This window comes from Sorghum bicolor, chromosome 6, assembly GCF_000003195.3.
Source record: "Sorghum bicolor cultivar BTx623 chromosome 6, Sorghum_bicolor_NCBIv3, whole genome shotgun sequence".
NCBI classification, from domain to species: Eukaryota; Viridiplantae; Streptophyta; class Magnoliopsida; order Poales; family Poaceae; genus Sorghum; species Sorghum bicolor.
In genome coordinates this window covers 44,850,395-44,859,672 of record NC_012875.2, presented here as the reverse complement: position 1 = coordinate 44,859,672, position 9,278 = coordinate 44,850,395, and the positions used below count along the sequence as shown (strand labels likewise).

The following is a 9,278-nucleotide window of genomic DNA, read 5'->3' as shown; positions in this document are numbered from 1 at the left end:
TCAAGGGAAGTCGCCGAGATAGGGAGGGGCAGAACCCCGAGCAGGCTTAAATGAAGACATATTTCACCAGGCAGGGGTGATCTATGGGGGTTGGGCCTTGACCCCGGCCACGATGGGACTAACCGAACAAAGGCCTAAGAGGAAACACACCCGCGTGATATAATTGTCAGTAAAACGCTGAGACTGAAATTATTAGTATCTGATTTATTGTGAGAGAAAAACACTGTTGGCTGACAGAAAGAATACGGTTGAAAAGAAAAGAGAACAGACCCCTCAATTGGACCATAGCCACCCTGATTCACTCACAACTCATAAGATGCCAAAAACGCAACTAACAAGCAAATGCCAAAGCGTCGTTGGCTCATTGAGTATGGTAGTGTTTGGTTGAAGAGACTGGCATATCCCAAGTGAGATATCCCACCTTAGATAATGTTTGGTCCGGAATCAAATAGAAGTGGGATGATCCCACTAGAGAATATGCCCTCTATATCTGGATAGCTCTGCCCACAAAAATCGAGCTTTATTTTGATTTCGGACCAAGCACTATCAGTGTTTTAAATAGCGCACTATTTTTACGCTATAGCGGCCAGAATAAGTGGACGCGAAGCTATACCTCATTTTTACGCTATCAGCGCTATTGGCACTATAGCGCCGTTAAACTGAAATAGCGCCATAGCGTCGCTAATTGTGCGCTATTGTTGTTTATCTGTGATCATGTTGTCATGCACTTATTTGTTATGTTGTGCTTATGCACTTGTAGTTATGCATTATGCAGTCATGCATTATGCTTATGAGTTAGTTATGTATTAAACATTTAAACTGTGAAACACCTATGATTTGTGATTTGTGATTGTGAAATATGATGGTTGTTTGAACTTATTGCTGTCTATTATATATTTTGTTTGTTTCCAAATAAATAGCACGCTATAGCGCCGCAATAGAGTCGCTATAGCGTGGATAGCTACAGCACGCTGCTGTGTACAGCAGCCGCTATAGCGGAGCTATAATGTAAATAGCGTTTGGGGCAGGAAGACGCTATTTTCTATAGCCCGCTATTTAAAACATTAAGCACTATGTGATTCCCACCTGTAGTGGATTTTGTTCTGGAATCATGTTTGATGAGGGTGTTTGCAGGTGACCTTTTTCTTTGTTGTCTTTTCCTGTGCAATCTTCAAGCTCACGCAAGCCGTGGACATCCAAAAGAAAAGATGATCAATTTGGTCTTTGATGTACTTTTATTTTTTAGAGTCATTTTGTATTTTTTTGTCTATCGTTTGTACTAGACTTTGTTTTTCTTAAGACGTAGCAGATGTGAAACACTCTTTTGAGTTTTTTATATATAAAAAATGAAAAAGTATTAAAAAAGAGGCAAACATACTTTTTATGCGGCTATAAATGAATGGCAACTTTTATTATATATAATGTAGATATAAATATAGATATAGATATAGATATAGATATAAATATAAATATAAATATAAATATAAATATAAATATAAATATAAATATAAATATAAATATAAATATAAATATAAATATAAATATAAATATAAATATAAATATAAATATAAATATAAATATAAATAACAAATAATAAAAGAATAATTATAATACTTAGGTTTTGAGTAGCTAAGTGCACATGACGCACGTGGTCCCCTATGGGCATGACACGTGGTTGCCTTTTGCAACGGAACCTCGTCGAGAATAAAGTTAAGCATGTAGCCTACGGGCTAAAGGTATGACCCAAAGCATGATGATTTAGTCCGGCCTAAGCACGACACAACTCGATCACAACCGTGTCCGTACCAGATTGAAGCACGTAGCGGGCCATGCTTGGGCCGACCCATCGGTCCATCGGGCGGTACGGTCCAGCCCGCTTTTAGCAGGAGGCATGGTATCGGGCTCGGTATTAGGGATTTTTAGAAACTTGAAGTATCAGCGATAATGATCTGGCGTCCGTCTGTAACTCCTGTCCGGACGACCCTTATCTACTCATTTACAGACCCAACCGCTCATCCTCATCCACTCATTCACACCTTCAGCCATGAATGTTGCAATAGGGTGATTTATATGTTGCGCAAAGAGAGTTCTAATATTTGAGATTTGTTTTTTTCTAATGTTGCAACATATAGTTTTAATTGTTGGAATTACTTTTTTCAAATGGTTTAGTACATAAAGTACATAAAGATGTTTTGAGATATTTTGATTTTTCCATATTTTGTGTTTGATTTTGCGATGTTGCAGGGAGAAGGTGGCAAGCTAGGAGACTCGAGAGGAAGGCGGTTTTTTCCCTTAAGGGCATGTGCCCTCACTCTCTCACTCATTGGATTCACTTTAAGAAGTGTGTAAACATACATCTCAAAACAATTTCACATTGAGATGTGTATTTGCACACTTCTCAAAACGAATCTAATGGGTGGGAGAGTGAGGGCATATGTTCTTAAGAGTAAAATAAACTTTACCGACTCCAAAGATCTCGTAGAAGGGAGAAGACGAACTTTCCTCGCATGCACGGGAAGGAGTCGTTGCCGCACGTGAGCTCCAATGCGCGGTCGATACGCGTGTGGAGGGGAAGGATGGCAACCTCAATTGCCAAGTTAATTTGCCAATCTATTGGAGACTATAATTTCTTGTTTTACCAAATTTTCAAGGATAGCAACCCCATTTGGCAAACTCTTAGAGATGCTCAACTGAACTATAAAGCAGACTAGAGGATGCCGATATGGATACAATATACTAATCAAGCATATGTGCTGACGCATAAGAGCATCTCTAAGAGATCCTCATATTTTATTCTCTGCCAACTCCTAAATTAGTATGAGGAGGAAAAAAAGTCATCTCTAAGAGTTTCTTATATTTCTATCTAAAAAAAATTTCTCCCTATTTTTTCCTATGACCTGGTCTTATGTTTTATATCAGGAACCCTCAATTTAAATCTGTCTTACCACCAAATCTTTCTCTCTTGCGTTTTTCTCACCTGGAACCCTGTCTTTCATTCTGCTTACTAGATGGGCTGAAAAACTCCCGATACACGCATATATGCACGCTCGGGAGAATTTTTTGTGAGGTTGGGAAAGATGGGGAGGGAAGATGCCTAACTATTAAAGAGAGTTTTTTTTTCTTATTTTGCTAAAAAATTAAGAATGGGAGAGCCGGATGGCAAACTGTTTGAGATGCTCTAGAATTAGAATTAAAATAGAGATTTGAACTATATATATATATATATATATTATTTATTTTTTTCTCAAATGTTGTTCCAAATTTTTATTTGGATATATCTGAGTTAAAATAAAATATTAGATAATAGATATCTAATGAGTATCAATAATTTTATTAATACATATCAAATATCTATTATTTGAAAAGCATGTTAAAGCCTTGTTGGGCATGGGTACCTATGGGTACCCGTTATCTGCTCAGGCACGGGTATAGGCACCCATTTGTGTGGACATGGTTTTTTAACGGGCATGGTTTGGGTTTGTGGTATAGGCACCCATTTATATATATATGAGCATGGTATGGGTTTGTGGTATGTACCGTTGCCATCTTGAAGCCTACCTCTATATTTGGTGGGATTCAATTTTGTGTTATACATATAAATCGATGCTAAGTTCAATATAAACAAGAAATCGCACAATATAATAGACGGAGAAAAACTATTTGTGTTTTCAAAATTTCACTAAAATTTCATGATTTTCAATGTGCTCAAAGAAAGATCCAAAATTTCAAATTGCATTTGCGAATTAACGTGATGACTCTTCAATTTTGACTTCTAATTAGTAATAGTAAGATATATAATTCTGGACTTATATTTTGTTTATGTTCTATATTCTTCTACTCAATAGATGTATAGTCATAAATCATCGCAATGCTTTTGTTTAGATTAAAAATATAGAAAATGATATCTCATGCTGTAGTTTCTAAAAAAACAACATCAAAATTTTATGAATTTTATTGAATTCAAGGGGGTAACCGAAAAAATTGAAAACCCTAACATGTCTCCATCGATCTTCCTCACGTGTTCTGTTTTCACTTAAATTTATTTGGTGTTTGCTTTTCTAGATCAAAAAACATGTGTGATTGTTGCGTGAACTACCCACGCCGTATATACTTAATAAATATCCCGCATGATTAGGAGATATTAGCATCCACGCATGCAGCCATGCAAAATCTCAAGTTGACCTGATATTTGCCCCTAACCACATTAATTAGCCATAATATAAGAATTCTTTTTTTTATAGGAACCATAATATGAGAATTCAAGAAGCTAGCATCGGACCTCCCCAGCTTTGATTTGTCTTCACCCGGCCGGATAGAAAGAAATCCGCCGTCCCGTTGTTCGCCGTACGCCGCCACGCCCATCCTATGGACGTCACCTGCTCGATTCCCCTTGGTCCTCTTGGACCAGCTCGGCTACACCTCCGGGATTTTCTCGACGGCTCGGCCATGGACCTCATCTACCCGAGGAGAGCTCTGGACAAGTACGGCCGGGACATGACCGCCGCCGCCAAGAACAACAAGACGGCGGCCGACCCGGTGATCGGCCGCGACAGCGAGATCGACCGCGTGGTCTGCACGCTATGCCGCCGTTCCAAGAACAACGCGGTGCTGGTGGGCGCGCCCGGGGTGGGCAAGACGGCCATCGCCGAGGGCCTGGCGCAGAGGGTGGCGGCGGGGACGGTCCCGCCGTGCCTCGCCGGAGCGCGCGTCGTGGAGCTCGACCTCGCCGCGCTGCTGGCCGGGACAAAGTACCGGGGCACGTACGAGGAGCGCGTCAAGGAGGTGATCAAGGAGGCCGAGCGCGCCGACGACGGCAGCAAGGTGATCCTGTTCATCGATGAGATACACACGCTCCTCGGCAGCAGCTCCGGCGGCGGCGGCGCCGCTGCCAACATGCTGAAGCCGGCGCTGGCGCGTGGCCGCATCCGGTGCGTCGGCGCCACCACGCTCGATGAGTACCGCAGGTACATGGAGAAGGACGCCGCGCTGGAGCGGCGGTTCCAGAGAATCGACGTCGAGGAGCCGAGCGAAGACGTGGCCGTCGGCATCCTACGGGTGCTTAAGCGGCGGTACGAGGCGCACCATGGCGTCAAGTTATGGACTCGGCTATTGTTGCTGCTGTGCAGCTTGCTGCTCGATATATCCCTGGTAACGTCCCGCTTGGTCGATTTTTTTTCTTTCTTTTTTGGACAAAAGGCACGAGACAGTGCCAATTTCTGTTTATAGTAGAAGAGGGGTTAGAGCATCTTCAAGAGGTTTCTAAGAATTTCTTCTTAAAAGTATGGAGTTTTCTAACTCGCGAAAAAGTATCAGAGGAATAAATAAGGGAGGTGGGATTGAGAACTTAGAGATGAGTTTTTTTTTTCTATTTCTGATAAAAATAATAAAATGGAGGTTTTATTTGGAACTCTTGGAGATGCTTTTACAAGGTTGCCAATCTGAGTCTAGCAACTAGTCAAGTCAAGAAAGGTAAAAAAAACCTGCATTTTAATTATATTGCATGTTTGGCAATCGGTGGTTTATTAGTTGAAATTTCCTGTCATATCACGCATCCATTTTTTTTATATATTATGGTATAGCTGTACATAATTCAGATTGATTCAGTTTTACTTTAGATTGTTTTAACACTAATAGAAGTGAGTAATTTTGATATAAATTTAAGGTTATTTTAGATGATAGAATAGGTGGGTAGATTAGGTATTTAGGGTTTGCTTTAATTTAGTCGACTTTTGATAATAGCAATGGTGTTAGTTCAGCTATTATTATAGGATCAGAGTCTATACCAAACTAATGGCTAGATATATCTGGTTTTTGTGAGAACTTATCTATTTTTCCAATGCATCTTTTGAGGATTCACGTGGAGGTTTCAACAATAATTTATCTCCTCAAGCTAAGATTACTATAGAAATACTGTGGTGAACAGTATTCATTCTAATTGTGTTTTTTCTTGATTATTTCATATATCCAATTAGAGCACTTTTGAGTGTGGTGCATTATAAAATTAAGTTTAAATTGGGTAGTTCACCATGTTTCTACTAATTTGCATTCACTGGTTTATTACTTGTGCGTCTGCACGGGTAGCAACACATTTCAAATTAAATAAGACTGTGTGTTAATGGTTTGTTTTAAAATCTAAGAATGTGTATGATGGTATTCCTTTTTGTTAAGTTCACATTTACTCGATGCATGCATGTGAAAACACTTTAATGAATGTTAAAGAATGTGAAATTGATATAACTTTTGTTTACTTTTCTTTTTCGTATATATTTATTTCTAATGTAAGAAGCGGGGGATTTAAAAGCATGCTGCATAGGGGGATTTGTTAAATGGTTTTAGAATAGCAGGAGTACGTGTTCAATTTACATGCAAACCTAGAGCACTTTGGGCTAATCTTTTCGTGATGGCGTGTTTGGATTTATTGCTGCATGCATGTAGGTCGCCATTTTCCTGACAAGGCAATTGATCTTATTGATGAGTCATGTGCCACCACAAGAATGCAGGTTGCTGCCAAGCAAAAAACACTCAACTCTTCAAGACAAACTGATCTTGGAAACAAAGCCAAACTAGTTGTTTGCCCCGAGCATGTTGCACAAGTAGGCATCATATCCCATACTTTATGTTTGTTTGTGTAGTAAATAATTGCTTGCATTGCTTACAATTAATTATATCTTAATTAAGGCTGTGAGCCGATGGACTGGCATTCCTGTCCACGCACTTGACAATGACGAAAAGCACAAGTTGATGCATCTAGCAGACAGATTGCACGAGCGCGTCGTAGGCCAGGAGGAAGCCGTGAATTCGGTGGCGCAGGCAGTGTTACGGGCAAGGATCGGCCTTGATAACTGTGGCCGTCAGCCTATAGGTTGTTTCCTTTTCCTAGGTTCTACCGGTGTTGGGAAAACAGAGCTTGCAAAAGCTCTCGCTGAGCAACTATTTGACAGCGAGAACATGTTGATTCGCTTCGACATGTCTGAATCTGTCGGGTCCAGCTCTGTTTTGCGTCTCATTGGAGCACCTCCAAGGTTGGTTAATAGGAGTATAATTAATTTTGCGTACTACATGCACTCCTGCTGCTGAACAGAACATTTTTGCAATAAGTTTTATCTTAGCTCACTGATATGATAATGATATTGTTATTATTTCTTTGTTTTGATGCATGGCATGCTCAATTAAGCAGCTATACTGGTTATGAAGATGGTGGCCAACTGACTGAAAAAGTTCGAAGGCGGCCTTACAGTGTCATCCTTTTTGACGAGGTGGAGAAGGCAGATCCCGCGGTGTTCGACGCCATCCTTCAGCTGCTCGACGACGGTGTTCTGACCGATGGCAAAGGCCGGGCCGTGGATTTCAAGAACACCTTGATCATCATGACATCAAACCTGGGAGCAGAACACATGGCAGAGGCAATGATGCAGGGTAAAGAAACGATGGAAGCTGCACGAGGACTTGTCATGAAACAGGTTCACAAATTCTTCAAGCCAGAGTTCCTCAACAGATTGAGTGATGTTGTCATATTTGAGCCGCTCTCGCCTGACAAGCTGAAGGAGGTGCTCAGAATTCAGATGAAGAGCATCATTGCCAGTGTAGCCGACAAGGGCATCTCTCTGTTCGTAAGCAATGCCGCCATGGATGTTATATTCTTCGAATCCTACTGCCCAGTAAGCAATCACTGAACATGCATGACAAAGTTTTCAAACATGCCTTGCGTCAGCTGCTTAATTTGCTGCTAATTAATCATGCATGCATGCATGGTTTGTACGTCTCCATTGATCCTGCAGATGTATGGTGCAAGACCGATAAGAAGGTGGGTGCAAAAGAACCTGATGACGAGGCTTTCTGAGATGCTAATCAATGGAGAAGTCGACGAGGGCTCGGCTATCTATGTCGATGCTACTGAAGACAAGAAGGCGTTGAGATATGAAGCAACAAAAATGGCTAGAAAGAAGCCGCTGCTGCCTCCGCTAGACGGGATGCATGATTTGGAAGACTCCGATGATGGCGCCGTGGTGGAGGTGGCTCCCATAGCAGGCAGATCTGGCCGTGGCCGTGGGCGTTGGTATATTTTCCTACCAGGTCTACAAATTGTTGTCCTAGGTTTTGTATTTTGTATCACCAGATTTAAGAAACTTAATTGATGGCACGATCAAACTTTTTAGGGAGTCGTCATCTAGTAATTGATAGTTCTTTCTAGCTAAAAAGGTTCAAATCTGTTGGAACTCTTGGCAATATGCAAAACATCCTGAGGTTATATGTTTTCTCTTTCATCAGAAAAGAAAGGAGCGAACAATTATTTCGGCTGCAAAAACAATGGGGCCAACTGTGTTGTAATTCACACAAGAAAAGATCAGTTAGAGCAAGTTTAATAATACAACCCACTTGCTGGCTGGAAGGTCCCTTACAGCCTTCTCTCAGCTCATCCATATAATAGTTAGCTATTCATTATTAATACATGACTCACTTACTCATAAAGTTTCTTGGTGTCTAAGCTGGCTGTAAGCTTACAGCCTGCTTCTTCTCTCTCTTTCCTTTTCTCCTCCACCTCAGCATTTAGCCAGCTTATAGCCCACTATAATACTTTACTCTTATTATGGCCTTGTTTAGTTCCGAAAAATTTTGGGAAATGGACACTGTAGCACTTTCGTTTGTATTTGACAAATATTGTCCAATCATGGATTAACTAGACTCAAAAGATTCGTCTCGTCAATTTCGACCAAACTGTGCAATTAGTTTTTATTTTTGTCTATATTTAATACTCCATGCATGCGTCTAAAGATTCGATGTGACGGAGAATGTGAAAAATTTTGCAAAATTTTCTCGAAAGTAAACAAGGCCATATATGGGTATTGCTGGTGCCTGGACCTCCTATGAAAACTTATCCATCGGACGGTGCTGCGGATGCATAGCACCGAGAAAACCGTCAATATCTGCCCGCTCCTAAAATGATTTCCTTTCTTCTTCACCACCTGACCCACTCGCCCCCATGCTTGCCGCTCGCTCCACACCTGACGCCAGCTCCCCCTGCTTGCCACTGTAATAATAGGATGAAGCGACTGAAACACCATGAATATGTTATTGCAACAATACCGAACAAACTGTTCAACAGTCAGTTAAAGCAACTGAAACACCATGAACATATTATTACAATAACATGAGAATAAATTGTTGCAACAACATGAAACAACTACTGCAATATGAGATTGAAGCAACTGCAACATCTCAAAAAGCACTGCAACATTAGGACGAAGAAGTTCAAACACTAAGAAACATATTATTACAAC

At 40.8% G+C, this 9,278-nt stretch overlaps 1 pseudogene; it reads left to right on the top strand.

Annotated features, from left to right (window-relative positions):
• LOC8073995 lies at positions 4,447-8,178 on the top strand (annotated as a pseudogene).